The 16,524-nt window shown below is 38.2% G+C and overlaps 1 non-coding gene across 1 annotated transcript; it reads left to right on the forward strand.

The window, feature by feature from the left end:
• Positions 1 to 7,661: 7,661 nt before the first annotated feature.
• Positions 7,662 to 7,734, forward strand: TRNAE-CUC (transfer RNA glutamic acid (anticodon CUC)). The gene has a single exon. It is a non-coding gene; the product is annotated as a tRNA-Glu (tRNA).
• The last annotated feature ends 8,790 nt before the right edge of the window (positions 7,735 to 16,524 follow it).

The raw sequence follows: 16,524 nt of genomic DNA on the forward strand, positions 1-16,524 counted from the left end.
GTTTACGTTTGCTGATACACAATAAGCCCTCTGAGAAGAGTCTTCCAGCATCTGGCTGCAGAATCCTAGGTTTTAGTTCTAGAATTTCACATTCACTCCCTTTCCCTTCTATTTATAATATAATTGTTTCATTACTGGCTAAACAAATAGCAAATAATCCCTCTTCTCCTTACACACACATCCACACACCCCTCACCTGCAAATAGTGCATCTCAGTTAAAACAGAGCAGTAGCTTAGGCTCAAGGGCAAGTAGAGCCTTTTGCTCCTTCTTCCTATTTCTTTCCTCAGTTTGGAAGGTGTGTCTTGACCACAGAAGTCCTGGCAAAAGTCCCTTTTGACTGCACACAGCAGCTTGGGCTGATTAATACTCAGGCTAAGCAAGTGCTTATGGAGAAAACTGACTAGGGACAAAAATAAACAGAAGGAATTGGTAATGTTTTTAGGGCTTTCCACCTCTTAAAGATCTTAATCTGGCCCTGCTCACCAAAGGCAGACAAAAAAGATTAAGGCTGATAGAAACTGCCAATCCTTATGGTTCAAGATACTGTTTGGTTTCTGAGTATTACCCACATTTTTTCCCACTTCTTGACTGGCGAAACTATAGCATGAAGCATAGTATTCTCACAGAAAAGTAAGTATAATTCTAATTTATAGCTAGGCAAGGACTCCAAATCTCCTAATACAGAGCTGTTACAACATTGGGAGAATGTAGTGTGATTTGGAGAACATGGTGTGAGAGCCCACTTCTAAAGGTCACCAGAAACACATCTCTAGTCAAAAGAATGTTTAGGTTATTTAGCTTGCTGCAAAAAGGAATGATTTACTGCAGGGGAATCTAGGTGGGAAGAAAGAATTGGGAGTAGCCTCTTACAGGATGTGGGTATTTGTTATTTTATGTTTTTTCATCATGATAACTGTACTCTTTAATCTCCATCATTCATTTCAGCTATCCCCCTACCCACCTCCCCTCTGGTAACCATCAGTTTGTTCTCTATACTTAAGAGTCTCTTTCTTGGTTTGTCTCCCTCTTTTTCTCTCTCTTTTTTTTTTTTTAACTTTGTTTTGCGTCTTAAATTACACATGAGTGAGATCTTATGGTATTTGTCTTTCTCTGACTGGCTTATTTCACGTAGCATTATACTCTCTAGCTCCATCCATGTTGTTGCTAATGGCAAGATTTAATTCTTTTTATGGCTGAATAATACTCCATTATATATGTCACATGATATATCTTCTTTATCCCTTCATCAATCGATGGGCACTTGGACTGCTTCCATAGTTTGGCTATTGTGGATTTGGGTGTTTTTGTGTACTTCATTATTTAGGAAATGTCTTCATATTCAGTGTCTTGTTTAGTTCTGAATTTAGTCCTTTTACAGATTGATAAGGATAATAGAGGGCTCTAAGCAGGGTTTAGGGAAGCAGGGACCAGCTGGGGTTCAGATGTTATAAAAATGCAATTTAATGACTGGGTATCATAATAAATTTAATCTATGAGGCAGGCAGAACAAAGTGAAGTTAGAATTACCATACTAAAGAAGCAGCAGTCACTCAAAGTAGACAGTGTATGTCGAGAGATAAGGATGGTTAGTCACTTCTGTGGTCATGAGGAACCTTGTCCATATCTTATCCAAACTTGGTCAGAATGGCTACAGTGTTTGCCTTGTTTGATCATTATTTATCTTCTCTTTGAAACATTGCACTCTGGTGTTAACAGGGCTGTTTTTCACCTTCTCAGTGATTCAGATTGGAATAACTAAGTGAGGTTCCTTCCTTCTAATCTATAATCTTGTTCTCTCTCTCCCCTCTCTGAGCTCAGGTGCAATCTTACCAAGTAATGCGATAAGAATACGCCACACTCACCAGTACCAGAGAGGATGGAGTAAGGGGGAGCCAGCCCAGGCAAAGTGTCACCCTTTGACAGACCACTAAGCCCTGAGCACATCTCGGGAAAAAGTAGAGGGAAGATGTGGCACTTCCTTCTGTACAGAAATGAATCCAGTCCTCTCACTGACCTCTGACCACAAAGGAGAGTGAAAGAAATCTCACTGTTCTACTGCCCATAAGACACAGTAACCCAGCCCACTCATTTAGTGTGTTCTAGGAAATATCTCTGATTCTAATCAACCAGTTCAGTAATATTGCTTCCCTTAGGAGGAACTGGTAAGAGAGCAGAGACAAATCCAGCTTAGGAATGGCGAAGAGCATCTTGCAATGATACTTGAAGGCAGAAGAGTATCATGTTTAAGGACATGGGCTTTAGAGCCAGAAAACATAGGATCAATTTCTAATCCCACCATTAACTTTCATGCCCTATTAGACAAGTACTAAGACTCTGTTCTGAAAACCTGGTAAGGTTGTTGTAAGAATTCAATGACCTAAATGAAATTACATATGTAATATATATAATATAATATATTTCTGAGGCTAGCTTATGTGTATATATATATATTATTTTTGCACAGTCTCTGGCACATATTGTGCACACAGTAAATGGTAGCCATCAGCAGAGCTGTGGAAGAAACCACCAGGTAATGATAGTCCAGAAAAACCAAGCCAATGCTGGAATAAAAGGAGAGATTTCTTAATGGGGACAATGTAAGAAAAACTGGGAATTAGAGATCAAAAGATGGCCCCGTCCTTATGAAGTCCTCAGACATCACCGAAATTGATATTTCATGTTGACAATACATCATCTACCTTCCTATCATAAGTTGCAGATGTTTTAGGGAGTGTGATGTCTCTAGCACAGTCAGGAGGTATGGGTGGAGTGACAAAGTCAGCACTGGACAACAGCACTGGACAAGGACTCTGAACATCTGTTCCTCCATATTCATAATAAGAAAATTGGGAAAGATGGATAAAGAGTGGTTTCTGGATACGAGAGTAAATGTTTTCTTATCTACGTAAGAACCAGAGCTAGGAGAAATTCTTTTGCTAGCAATTTTAGAAGAGAAAGGTCCACTCTTGCTGCATTGAAGTGTATTTGGGTCTTGCTTAGGTACGGGAGGTTGCATTAATTGACCTCTGGGTATCTTCGCCGGCTTTGAAGGCATGAGAGAAATTAAATTATTGGAAATTCATTTTGCCCTACGTCTCAAAACAAATCATTTTCAGGGGTCAGAGATTCTGATTTTACCCAAAAATGTCATCAGAATATACTCTTGCCCTTTGTTTTCCCAAGGTTTTTACTCGGTTCTCTAATCGAAAAGATGACACCTTGATGGCTGAAGTGGAATGACACCTTGCATAGCGGTCTTTTTTACCTTGGGTAACATCTAGCAGAGAGCGAGGATAGCAGTTTGCACTTGGTTGTAACAAGGTCATAGACTCACAGAAGCATACGGACAGTCTTCTCTCTAGGAGAATAAGCGTGGGGAGTGGATTTGGTCAGGTCAATCAATCTCTCTGGCCTAGGGTTCCTAACAAAGAAAGGAAGATAGATTCAGAATATTTTCTCAGAAGAAAATTGTAAAAGCTAATAGGTTTGGATGTTCTTAATATGCCAGGCACTTTCATTAGCTAGAAAAAGGCATTTAATTTAATGATATAAAGGCAAAGTATCTTGGTACACTATGTTACCAACAATTCATCTGGACAAAGGATATTTGCAAGTTTCTGGCTACACACTGTTGTTGGTAAATTGAAATCAATAGAGCATTTAAACGTTATTGATTTCTTTTCAGATTTCAGGGCCACCTGTATATAAAATATATTGAAACTGAGCTGAAAATATATAATCTTACATTGTTTAATGACATTTAGAATGGGGTTGATTTAGAGATTTCTTAGAGGGGAAAAGTACCATAAATCTTGCACTTTATATATTTTTCATGTTAGGTATTTTTCATGATATTTTTTTCTTAAATTGTGAAAATAATATTAACAATAGAAGCTGTGCCAGTATCTTCTTTAATTCCCACAGTAACCCTACAATGTAGGTTTGGTATTGTTAGCTCCCTTACAGATATCAGGTGCCTGGTACATGGTGGAGTCAGACTTTGAAACCAGGTGTAGCACATCTAAAAGTTTCTGCAGTGTTCATGATAACATATTTCTCCATAATTTGTCTGAGGAGACAGAAAAAGATAAGGGAGGGTACAGTGGCTTGTCTTGAAAGATCTTCCTCTTCCCCACTGATGAGTCAAGTGTCTCATATTGATGCATGCTCTTTTAAGAGTCCCCTTCCCTTAAAGCTGGGCTGGCAGCTGATATCGGCTCGTGATTAAGAGAATGTAAGAGAAGTGTCGTTGAGTGATTTCTGAGGCTAGCTTAGGAGAATCCTTGCAGTGTCTACAGGGTATGCTTGGGATGTTCCTCTGAAGGGATGTGCCTTAGCCTGATCCCACTTTCTAGTTGGCCAGTCTGGCCTCTAGCAGGTCCAATGCCATGTTTCTATTGATATAATAATAACCTAGATGGATATCTATGCAGATGATTTGGAAGAGAACACAAGCAAATAGAAGAATCCTAGGCTGCATTTCCCTTGGTTCTTTCCCTTCTTGTTTTTTTGTTTGTTTGTTTTGTTTAAAGATTTTATTTATTTATTTGAGAGAAAGAGAGTGCATGCACTGCATAGGAGATCAAGCGCATGAGCAGGGGGAGCAGCAAGTAGAGAGAGGGGAGAAAAGGCCTCCCAGCTGTACAGGGAAGTGGATGCAGGGCTTGATGTGGGGCTCAATTCCAGGACCCTGGGATAATGAGCTGAGCCAAAGGCAGACACTTAACCGACTGAGCCACCAGGTGCTCTGGTTCTTTCCTTTCTTACACTGAAATGTGTGTGATGCCCTGTGCCAGACCCTGGTGATATAGAGACGAATGAGACAAGGCTCTGACCACAAGATGCTCATCAAACACAGAAAGACACAGATCCACTGACAAACCATTTAGAACAGATGTGGGGAAGATGCCAAGAAAACTCCTCAGGTAGACAGTGCAGCAGGCGTGGTGATGCCCCCTGGCTAAGAGAATTTGTGGCCCTTGGTGGAAAATGTAAAAGTAGGTGCCCAGATCTGGAGCTTAGCAGGAGAAAGGGGGAAATAGGGTAGATGAGGCGAGGAGGGAAGCAGGAGTGGGACAGGTTCCTTCTATGCAAAAGGAGGAGGGAAAAAAAAAAGAAAAGCAACAACATAAAGGAATGCAAGGCTGTATTTCATAGGGCAATTTCTATGTTTGAAGAGTCCACACATTTTTCTCAATCCTAAAATACTAAGGTTAATTTTCTATGAGCCAGAAAACTGTTGACTATTATACCTTTGCCAGTGGTTCTAATAAGGAAACAGAAGGTAGTATTAAATCAATTTTTTCCAGTTATTCACCATATAATATCCCAGGTACGGTGCAAAAGAAGTGAGAAAATCAGCATAATCCCTACACTCCTGGAGCTTCAAAATCAAAATAAAGGAAATACTATGAAGCAAGGTGGGGGCGGTTGGTCTGGGAAAACTGTATGAGTTAGAAGAATTCCCTGATCTGATACCACCTCTAAAATAGTATTAACTAACACTTATTTAGAGCTTAGCTTCTCCAAGATGCTTACACTGTCAACTTATTTCATTTTCACAATATAGGTGTGATTTGGGTACTATTATATAATGTGTAACTGTGCTTCTTTTAAAGACAAGGAACCTGAGGTATAAGGAAACTTAATGTTTCTCAGCCCTAACTAACTGGTAGAACCTGAATTCAAAGCCAGACAACTTGGTTCGAATATTTTCTCTTAATCACAGTGTTATACTATGTGGTATTGTTTCTGGTAGTGGTTTTCAAATTGCAAATTTCCCACTGCAGGTCCCTCCAGGGCCCGGTCAGAAATGATGTGGGCTTAGTGTGGGGCTCAGGGATCACAAGTTGAACATGCACTCCAAGTGATCATGAAGGGGGCTGTCCTGGCCCATACCTGAAGAAACACCCCTCTAAAACATAGACTGTCCACTTGTGGGAATGCAAAGTCATCGTGATGGGTTTCAGGGACACTAAGTGGTATTGTAGGGAGAATCATATAGAACCGTACACTGAAACTGGGGTGTTGCAAAGCCTCCTGACCACCTCCTCACTCTCCAAAAGGGACCTACATAGACATACCTACATTAACTTCCAGAAGGCAAGGGAATGAATACATACTTGGCCTGCCACTTGAGGAAGGAAGGTCCTCCTTCCTTCTCTCTGTCAATTATAAAGAATGAACTGTGGCCAATTCTTGCCTATCCCAGCCTGCTTATTAGAATCTCCTAAATTAACTTCACTCTATTAAAATCTTAGTTTTATTTTTTAATCATATATTTCCAATTCCAAAAAACTAGTCATTTTAGAAGCACAAATGAGACATCTACACTGTGCTCATTGCAACTGTTCTGTTAAAAATAATTCAAAAACATAGGTTTCAAGCAGAAAGTGATTAGGTTGTTGCAGAAATTTTCACACAAAGCAACTCCCCACATGCAATATTTTCTATAAACATTTCACAAAAGTGTATATATATTAATTAGAGTGACACTTTACTTGACACCTGTAGTAACTATTTCCATGTTGGCATCTTCCTTTTGATCTCGTCAGTCTGTTGATGGTATAATTTGCTGTGCGGCATAGCAAACACTGCCTTATCATTGACTCTTGGAGAATGATGGTGGTGCATACAGATGACTTTACTAGACAAAATATCATATCCACTTCCCTCCTAGCAAAGGATATGAATCCTGCTCCTATAGAATAATATGGTTTCTACTCTGAATCCCACCTATAAAAACTGATGCCCCAGGGGTGGGCAGTGAGATTCTGGGAAAAATGGGCAGGAAGGATAGAAGGTATTTCTAGAAGGTTGTTAAACACAGTGTAAAGGTTATGTAAAAACCTCTTTCCAGAAAGGCTGAGTTTAGTTATATTGTTATGGACTTGCCTCTTTCTGTCTTCCTTCCTTTCCTCCTTCCCTTTTTCCTTCCTTCTTCTCCCTCCCTTCCTCTCTGTCTCTGTCTCTCTCTTCCCTTTTCTTAGAGCTTACCTTGGAAATATTAATTTTCACTCAATTCACTGTGAAATAAGGAAAGCAAGCTATTGTTGGTTGCGTACTATGTTCAGGAAATTAACATTCAGATAAAAATGCACCATTATGGTCATACTAGGCTCCTTAGCATGCTGTCTGAACTTGCCTTTGCTTACCTACCATCTACTTCTGTCATTCCCCCACCAAAACTTTATATTTAGTAGCATGGATCTGCTGCTATTTCCTTGCACATACTAAAGCTTTAAAATGCCTTGAAGTGTTCGCATATGCTGATCCTTTTGTCTATTATCCCCTCCCCTTTTTGCCTGCCTAGTGTTGTTTATTATTTAAAAACTCAAGTTTCATATCACCTACTCTAGGAAGTCTTCCTTGATGATACCTCTTCTTCAGATATACAGGGTGATTAAAAGTAATTTAATACATTCAAAAATGTATTATTCCATTGTATATAGCCAACAGCTAAATAAAGTAGAAGGTAATTTGTATCTCAAAGAAAAATTCAGTTCCTGAGGGCTTTCAGGTGACTTTCGCCAAATCTTTTTCCAATAGATTATTACATTTGTTTAAAAATCTCTCCAATATGCAATCGATTCTATGAAACCAGTGCAACTCTATTTCCAAAGACAGACAACCATGATATAATAAAGGAAAATCAGGGGCACCTGGCTGGCTCAGTCAGTAGAGCATATGACTCTCGATCTTAGGGTCATGAGTTCGAGCCCCATGTTGGGCATAGAGATTACTTAAAAAAAGAAAAAAGGAAAACCACAGGCCAATATCACTCATTACCATAGATGCAAAAATCTAAATCAAACATTATCAAACAAAAGTCAATAGTATTAAAAATAGTTATAATCATAAAAGATAATTTATCATAAGTAACTAAGATTTATCACAGGAACAGAAGGGTGGTTTAATATGCAAAATGTGTATTTCATCTATCATGTTTACATATTAGGAGAGAAGAAAATTTCATGAAATTTGAAATTATTTATAATACAATCTCTTATGAAACTAGAACTATAATGGAGCTCCCTTAATCTTATTAAGGGTATATGTACTCTACCTCTCCTGCAAAAAGATTATAGGAAACATAATTCTTAATGGTAAAAAATTTAGAAGCCTCTTTCCAACCCCCTCTCCCAGCATCAGGAACAAGACAAGTGTATCAGTACCACAGCATCCACTTAACATTATCCTCAAGACATAGAGAGACAGAGAGAGAGAGAGAGAGATGGATAGATAGGAAGATAGATAGATGATACATAAGAAAACAAAGCGCTTGTTATTTATACATGATAGAACTGTCCACATTTAAAAAAATAACTTTACAACCTATAAGTAAGCCAAAATAGACAGCAATATAGTAAAAAAAGATAGTATTTATAATAGCAACAAAAATTAAAGTAACTAGGAATAAACAAAATAGGCACAAAAAATATGACTTTGATGACCAACCTAAAAGAATATCAAAATAAATTGAAAGGTACACTACATGCATGGATAGGAAGATTCATTATCATAAAGTTGCTATTTATTTCCAAATCGATCATGAAGTTCAATACAATTCTAATGAAGACTTCATTGTTCTGTCTTTTCTTTGGGAATTTAATAAGCTGATGCTTAAATACCTGTGAAGAGCCAAGAAATGTTAGAAGAAATAGAATAAAAGTATGTGTAAACATGCTATTCCAGGTATTAAGATTATTACAAAGTTACATTGTATGAGACCATGCGGTATTTGCACAGAGTTGGACAATATGATCATTGGAATAAAACAGATTCCAGACACAAAATCACTAGTATATGGAAACTTGTTACATGTGAGATGACACTGAAGACCACAGAGGAAAAGAGAGCCCATTCAACATATGACGTTGACATATGTTTACTCTTTAGAAAAATAAACACAGATAGACCCTTACCATATATATACCACATATGACAGATCCAAATGGGTAATGATTAAAATGAGAAAGAAACATTGTGAAACTGTTAACAAATTATAATTAAATTTTTCCTAAAAAGAATAAAACTTGTTTTTTTTATTTTATTTACTTTTATATTTATATAAATATATTACTTTATATTTATTTTATTTACTTTTATTCAGCATAAAAGTAAATATTGGTAAATGCAAATATATTAAAAATTAAGAACTTCAGTTCATCAAAAGATGATATTAAGGAATCTGTAATGCATATAACCGCACAGATTTATATCTGGAGTATATGAAGAATTCAAAACAAAAAACAAAAAAAATCAATTGGCCCAGATGAAAATTTGCTGTGCAAGAACAAGTTAAGAACACGATAGGCAATAAAATAAAATAAGGATAAATTAATCTCCGATTCCAAACACAGAGAGACAAATTAAGACCAAGATGAAATACTATTTTATACCTTCTGGATAGATTGGCCAAATTTGAGAAATATGACCCTACCAAAGAATTGGCAAAGCTTCTTTTTTTTTTTTTCAAGATTTTTTATTTATTTGAGAGACAGTGAAAGCAAGAGAGATCACAGAGCTCCTGGAGAGGGAGAAGAAGACTTGCCATTGATAGGAGAGCCCAAAGTGGGGATGGATCCCAGCACCCTGGGATCACGACCCAAGCCTAAGGCAGACACTCAACCAACTGAGCCACCCAGGCGCCCAGAAATGGCAAAGCTTTAAAGAAATAGCTCTCATCTGGTGCTAAGAGAAATGTAAAGTGGTAAAACCACTTCGGAAAACAATCCAGAATATGTCATAAAATTGATCATACACATATTCTATAATCTCACAGTTCCATTTTATATTCCATTATATTATATTAGAATGCCATTATATTAAAATCAGCCCTAGAGAAGCACTTGCTTATGGGACAAGGACACACATCAAGGATGGTTCCAGAAGTGTTTATAATAGTAGATGACTTAAGTTAGAAGGTAGGTTCATGGCCCTCTTTCTATTGCTATGAGTCTTGCCTTATGTTTATGTTGCATATTTTCTACTAAACTATTAAACACTGCACAATTTAAAACATTACAACATTTTAAAAATTCATGACATGCAAGGGGCATAAATAATATTCTAAGAAAATTCAGAAGAGAACATCATTATTTTAAGATTATTTTAAGACTGTAAGAGCAGGGAAATTCTTGTGTGTGGCAGCATTTTAAGAGGCCCTGAAGGATGTATTATTCATTATTTATACCTTGCCCTGTTTTTCAAAAGATTTAAAAATTGCTTATAAAAATGTTATGAAACAAAATTAAAAAGTAACAAGGTGCAAAGACCAGGATTTAGGGAAAAGAGCGAGTAAAAAAGAAAAAGGAAGCAAGAAAGGCATAACATTAGCAAATTGGAATTCGTAGTATTCGGTTAATTTTTTTAGGAGGTGGGATGTCAATTTGTCTCTAGCTAAATGAAGACAAAAATACTATAACTTATTATATTAACAGTTAATAAGTCTGTTAAAGGAGAAGGGCAGGGATTTTTTGTTTGTTGTTTATTGGTTTTTTTGTTTGGGCACTATCTTCTTAAAAGGAGATGCTATGAACATAGCAATAAAGGCCATTCTGAGCAAAAGGACAGAATCAAGGTATTAATAAATCAATAAATGGAAGGTGTAAAAAGGAGTCAAAGAGGAATTCCACCTGCCTTTGCTATAGATGTTTGATGATGATTAATGTGTTTCCAAGGACAGAGTGGGACCAGAGAGACTGAGAGTAATGGTCAGTGGTATTCAAAGTGTTGACCCTGGACCAGAAGTATCACCACCTCCAGGGAACTTGTAAGAAACGCAAATTTTTGGCAACACTCCAGACCTACTGAACTGGAAACCCCAGGTATGAGGCCCAGATATCAGTGTTTTTAACAACCCTCCAGGCAGTTCCAGTGTATTCTAATGATTGAGAACCCTAAGGCTAAGGAGTTTGGATTACAAACTATATGTAATAAAGGACCACTGACAGGATTAGTGTCCAATCCTAAAACCCCTTTAGGTTCCTGTGCCCCTGTATCCCAGGGTCCCGGATAATTTCTGTCACTCAGAAATGGTACAATGAGCCAAAGTGGATACTCCTGGCTGCTGGTACTTTTCAATCTTGAAAGAAAATTCTAAAGCAGTATTTCTCAAGCTCAGTAATTCTGACGTTTGGAGCTGGATAATTCTTTGCTTTTGGGGCTTTCCTGTGCATTCTAGGATATTTAACAGCATTGTTGTAGGATATTTAATAGCATCCCTGACCTCTCTACACACCGAATGCCAATAACATCACTTTGCTAATGTAAGTCAATCAAAAATACCTCCAGATATTACCAAATGTTTTCTGGGGTACAAAAGTGCACCAGTTAAGAACCACTGTACTGAAGTATTCCCAAAATAAAATGAATAGTCAGGGTGTCATTCGACCCCTGGGATTGTTCTCACCTATGTTTTTGGTGCTATCAGCACTGTATCAAGGATCAAATTGCATGAGAAATTCTTCTAAAGGACTACAAATGCCAACTCAGAGTACATCCAAATTAAGCTGATAATGAAAATGATATGACGTGCACGATGCAAAGAAAACTACATATAATAATTTAGCTAAAAGCCCTTGAAATGGTCTTCCCCCAGAAATGTAGGAAGTTAATTCCAGAGCCTTTCCATGATAACAGACTTCCCATTAAAGCTAATGTCAGCCCAGAAGAATTAATTTTAAAAAGATTTTGGATGATAGAAGTCTTTAAATTTGAGTGTTCAATTATCTTAGGAATTTATTAAACATTCAGATTTCTGGGCTTTATTCTCAGTTCTTTTGATTTAGTAGGCCTGGTTGGGGCCCAGAAAATATTTTAATAAGCTCCGTAGGTATTTTTGATGCAGATATGGGCTGGAAATACACCTTGAGAAATACTGCTCTTAAAAATGAATAATGGGAAAAAAGTGAATAAAGGGAAGTTGAGTTACTTTGCTAATTAAAACACACTTCCTTTCCAAATAAAGGTTTTAGTCTGGACTATTCCCTGTCACCTTTGATCAACAGGAACAGACAGATAGATGATGGTGAAAATAAGTGAAACAGCCCTGATATAAAACAGTAGGCACTGATGGGCATTGCGACTAATTCGAATACAGCAGTAGCTACTAAGCTACAGGTGATTGTTGTCAAGCAAAACTAAGGTTCATGAGTGCCAGATCTCCTGATATCTAAACATAAGCTGGAATCTCAGATTTTTATGGCAGTTCTTCTAATCTTAAAAAGATGGTTATCAGTAATTTGACCTTTGCTCAGGCTCTTAGTTTTTCAGGCCAGATTTGGACCACAAATTTGTGTTGTGACATTTATCATAAATGAGCCAGTCCATCCAAGGACTAGTGGAAAGAAAGTCAGAGTAGCAGGATCCATGTCAACCTGGAGGTTTCCTTGAATTCATCTCCACTATATACAAAATTCTCACTGTTTTGTGTTTTGTTTTGTTTGAGCACTGTAGCCCAAACTTTCAGTATGTCAGGCTGTCTATATTTATACAGCCGATGTGTTGGCTTGGAGAAAAGGGAAAAGATGCCAAGGGAAAAGGGGGCCATTTCCAGCCCTGCCTCCTAGATGGTTCCAGTGGAGACGGTCACCATTGCTTGCACTAGATATATCCATCTGAGTTCCCTTTGGAGATGGACTGTCCAAGAGGATAGGTAGAGCTAGAGCTAGAAGAGGAGCAGAAAGACACAGTGCTGGGGGCTCACCAGAGTGTCAATCAGTCAAAACCACCTGCTTCCATACAGAAGTATGCTTTGCAAAAGGAAGGTCAGTGGCCAGACCTGGGTAAGAGTAATAATAATAATTATCAAGTTAGTTAGCCAGCCCCTGGACAGACATGCACAGACACATAAACACTTGCAAATCAGATACTTGGTGACACACAACTGGTAAATCTTGAAGCTGGAAATTAGAACCTATGTCTGTCTGCCTACAAAATGCATGCTCATAATTTTCACATAGCATTTCCACTCATAAATGATTTAACAGCAAAGTCTCTGCAAATACCAAGTGCACAGATTTGAATCGTATCTGCTCTTAGATGAACATTCAAGGTACTGCATTCAAAGTCATGAGGTTAAAAGGAATGTTCTTAGAGACAACATTCAGTCCTGATGTAATGCAGTTCTCTAATTCTCAAATGCAACCTGTTTTATGACAAAGATACATTTAATGATCGTTATTTAAAAAAAAAAAATTGGCAGGGAAAGAAACACTACCCCATAAGGGTAAATACAAAGTCCTAAGAGAAATATATATATTTCACATATATATTCACACATATTAAAATGGAGAAAATTCAGTAGTCTTCTTTCTTTCCAGAATCTCTAGAGCTCTATAAAACCCTTATCACTGCTGCAGCCCTGTAAGGAAGACATGCACAGAAATTTCTAGACAGCGTATTCACAGAATTGGAAGACTTGGGTAATTCCAGCATCTTCACGTTCCTGAAATAACAAAGAAATACAAAAATAGTTTCAGAAAAGGAATACTAATGAGGAAGACTATACACCAATACTAAACTTTTTGAATTTGCATACAGAGAGTTTAAAAACTTTCTGAATGTAGAGTAAGATTATTGACACAAGAAAGTGCCCAGTACACAAGCTACTGAGATAAGGATTTACATGGAGCCCAGAAAAGGATACTCATTGGAAACAGAACCAGGCAATGGAAAAGAATTAGGACCAAGGTAACTTTGTAAGCATTTTGTGCTAATTAAGTCCCCTTCCCCCAAATGTTTAATATCAGTGTTTCACAATGGAACTGCTATTAACATTTAGGGGAGGGACATTTTTCCTTTCAGAGATTGTCCCAGGCATTTATCTTGACTCACTATACATGATGTCAGTAATTTCTCTTCCCTAGTAAGTGTAACACCTCCAGGCAAGAAAAATGCCCTTGACCATTAAATGCTCCTTAGCAATACAGAACCATCCGCTAGGTGAGAACCATTAGTTATGCCTGTTATTCTGTTTATTAAGTAAATGTGTGGTGAAATCCTTGTTTAAAGAATTGTAGTATTTAGCCCATGTTATTTGCCCAAATAATCTTCATGTTTAATTAAGAACAATATTGGAGTCCCTTTAATCCTCCAGTATTTATAGTCATAATTTCAGAGGACATGGGTCTACCAAGTGTGAATGGCCAGGCTCTACCTTCATCCTCCCATCCTGAGAATGGTCCTGGAGAAAGTCACCGTTTGTTTGAATATTACCACGATGTGACCCACTAAAAAGCATCTTTGGGATGCCTGGGTGGCTCAGTCAGGTAAGCATGTGCCTTTGGCTCAGGTCATGATCCTGGGGTCCTGGGATCAAGCCCAGAGTCAGGCTCCTTGCTCAGCGGGGAGCCTGCTTCTCTCTCTGTCTGCTGCTCCCCCTGCTTGTGCTCACTCTCCCTCTCTCTCTTTCTGGCAAATAAATAAATAAAACCTTTAAAAAAGATAAAATAAAAAGCATCTTTATTGTCTTCTCCATCTAATTCCAGGGGTTAAAAAGAGGCAGTCCCAATATTTCTATTCCATTCCAACCCCATTACAATCACAATGCAAGTTCAGCAAAATTATATTTATACCAATTATAGTTCTGACAATCTACTAAATGTTGGATATAAAATGATAACCAAGCGTCTGCCTTCGGCTCAGGTCATGATCCCAGGGTACTGGGATCGAGTCCCGCATCGGGCTCCCTGCTCCACGGGCAGCCTGCTTCTCCCTCTGCCTCTGCCTCTCCCTCTCCCTCTCTCTGTCTCTCATGAATAAATAAATAAAATTTTAAAAAAGAATATAAAAAATGATAACCAAGACATGGTATGGACCTTGAGAAACTCATATTCTAGTAGACGATAAACACATGGGACCTTGAGAAACTCATATTCTAGTAGACGATAAACACATGGGAATAAAATATGATTAATGCTAAAGAGTGCACGGAACAATAGTACAACCCTGTAGCAACACAAAGGAGAAAGTGAATACCCCTATCACAGATACAGAGGCATTTTAGAAGATACTCAAATGTTGAGCTCCTAATGGTAAATAGGGATTCGTTACATGAATGGTTAGGGGGATTTTTTTTTTTTCTAAGCATAGTGATTAGTATATGGAAAGAGAAAAGGCCTTTAACCAAAATAGCTCATGGAACCACAAATATTACAATATTTCTATAAAGAAGAGCAGAGAGTAGTAGGAAACTAGCCTAGAGATAGAATTAGACTCAGCTCATTTAGGACCTAATGCACATAAGATGACAATTTCATCCAATTGCTTAAAACCCCTCAAATGGGTCTCCATTACTACAGAACACTACTCAGCAATTAAACGGAATAGATGTGCACCACCATGGATGAAATTCAACATAATTAGGCTGAGTGAAACAAGTCAGACAAAACAAGAGTGTATGTTATACTATTCCATTTATCTAAAACTCTGGGAAATGCAACCTAATCTATAGTGAAAGCAGCTCAGCAGTTGCCTGGGGACGGAGACGAGGGTGGCAGTGATGGGAAGAGAGATACAAAGGGGCACAAGGAAGCTTTCGAAGGTGATAGGTATATTCATCATTTGATTCTGAAGGTGGATTCATTGGGTATTTATATGCGGAAGTTATGAAATTGTGCATGTTATACATGTGTCATTTATTGTATGGAAATTTTTTTAAAAGATTTTATTTATTTGACAGAAAGAGAGAGAGCGCGCACACGTGCACAAGCAGGGGGAGCGGGAGAGGGAGAAGCAGGCTCCCCATTGAGCAGAGAACCCGATGTGGAACTCGATCCCAGGGCCCTGGGATCATGACCTGAGCCAAAAGCGGACGCTTAACTGACTGAGCCACCCAGGCACCCCTTACATGGCAATTACACATTAATCAAATTGACCAAAAAATCCAACAGAAAAAAAAATGTTACACATTCCATTTGACTGCCTACAAGCTCCATGAGAATACACACAGAACCCAAAATAGTTTCCCATTGGAGTGTATAAGAATTGGGCGAATGGGGGCCTGGGAGGAAGGGGACTTCTCTTCACATACTTCCCAATTCAGTTAATCAGATACTGTGATGCACCCTCTCTATGCCAAACACTCCTACTGACATTAAAGACACATGAGTAAACACTACAGAAAAATCACTGTCATTGAGAAGAATACAGTGTGAGCATACTTACCATCTAATTTAATTTAAAATATTAAGTAGAAAAAAACAGTTAAAACTTTATTTGTAAAATACTTATTTCTAAAATCATTGTCTTTGTGGGGCACCTGTGTGGCTCAGTCGGTTAAGCATCTGCCTTCGCTAAGGTCATGGTCCTGGGTTCCTGGGATCGAGTCCCACAGTGAGCTCTCTACCCAGTGGGGAGCCTGCTTCTCCCTCCCCCTCTGCCTGCTGCTCCCCCTGCTTGCGCACACACTGTCTCTCTCTGTCAAATAAATAAATACAATCTTTAAAAATAAATAAATAAGGGCGCCTGGGTGGCTCAGTCGGTTAAGCAACTGCCTTCGGCTCAGGTCATGATCCTG

The sequence above is a fragment of the Leptonychotes weddellii genome, chromosome 2 (genome assembly GCF_054177405.1).
Source record: "Leptonychotes weddellii isolate Sample4059 chromosome 2, ASM5417740v2, whole genome shotgun sequence".
Taxonomy (NCBI): domain Eukaryota; kingdom Metazoa; phylum Chordata; class Mammalia; order Carnivora; family Phocidae; genus Leptonychotes; species Leptonychotes weddellii.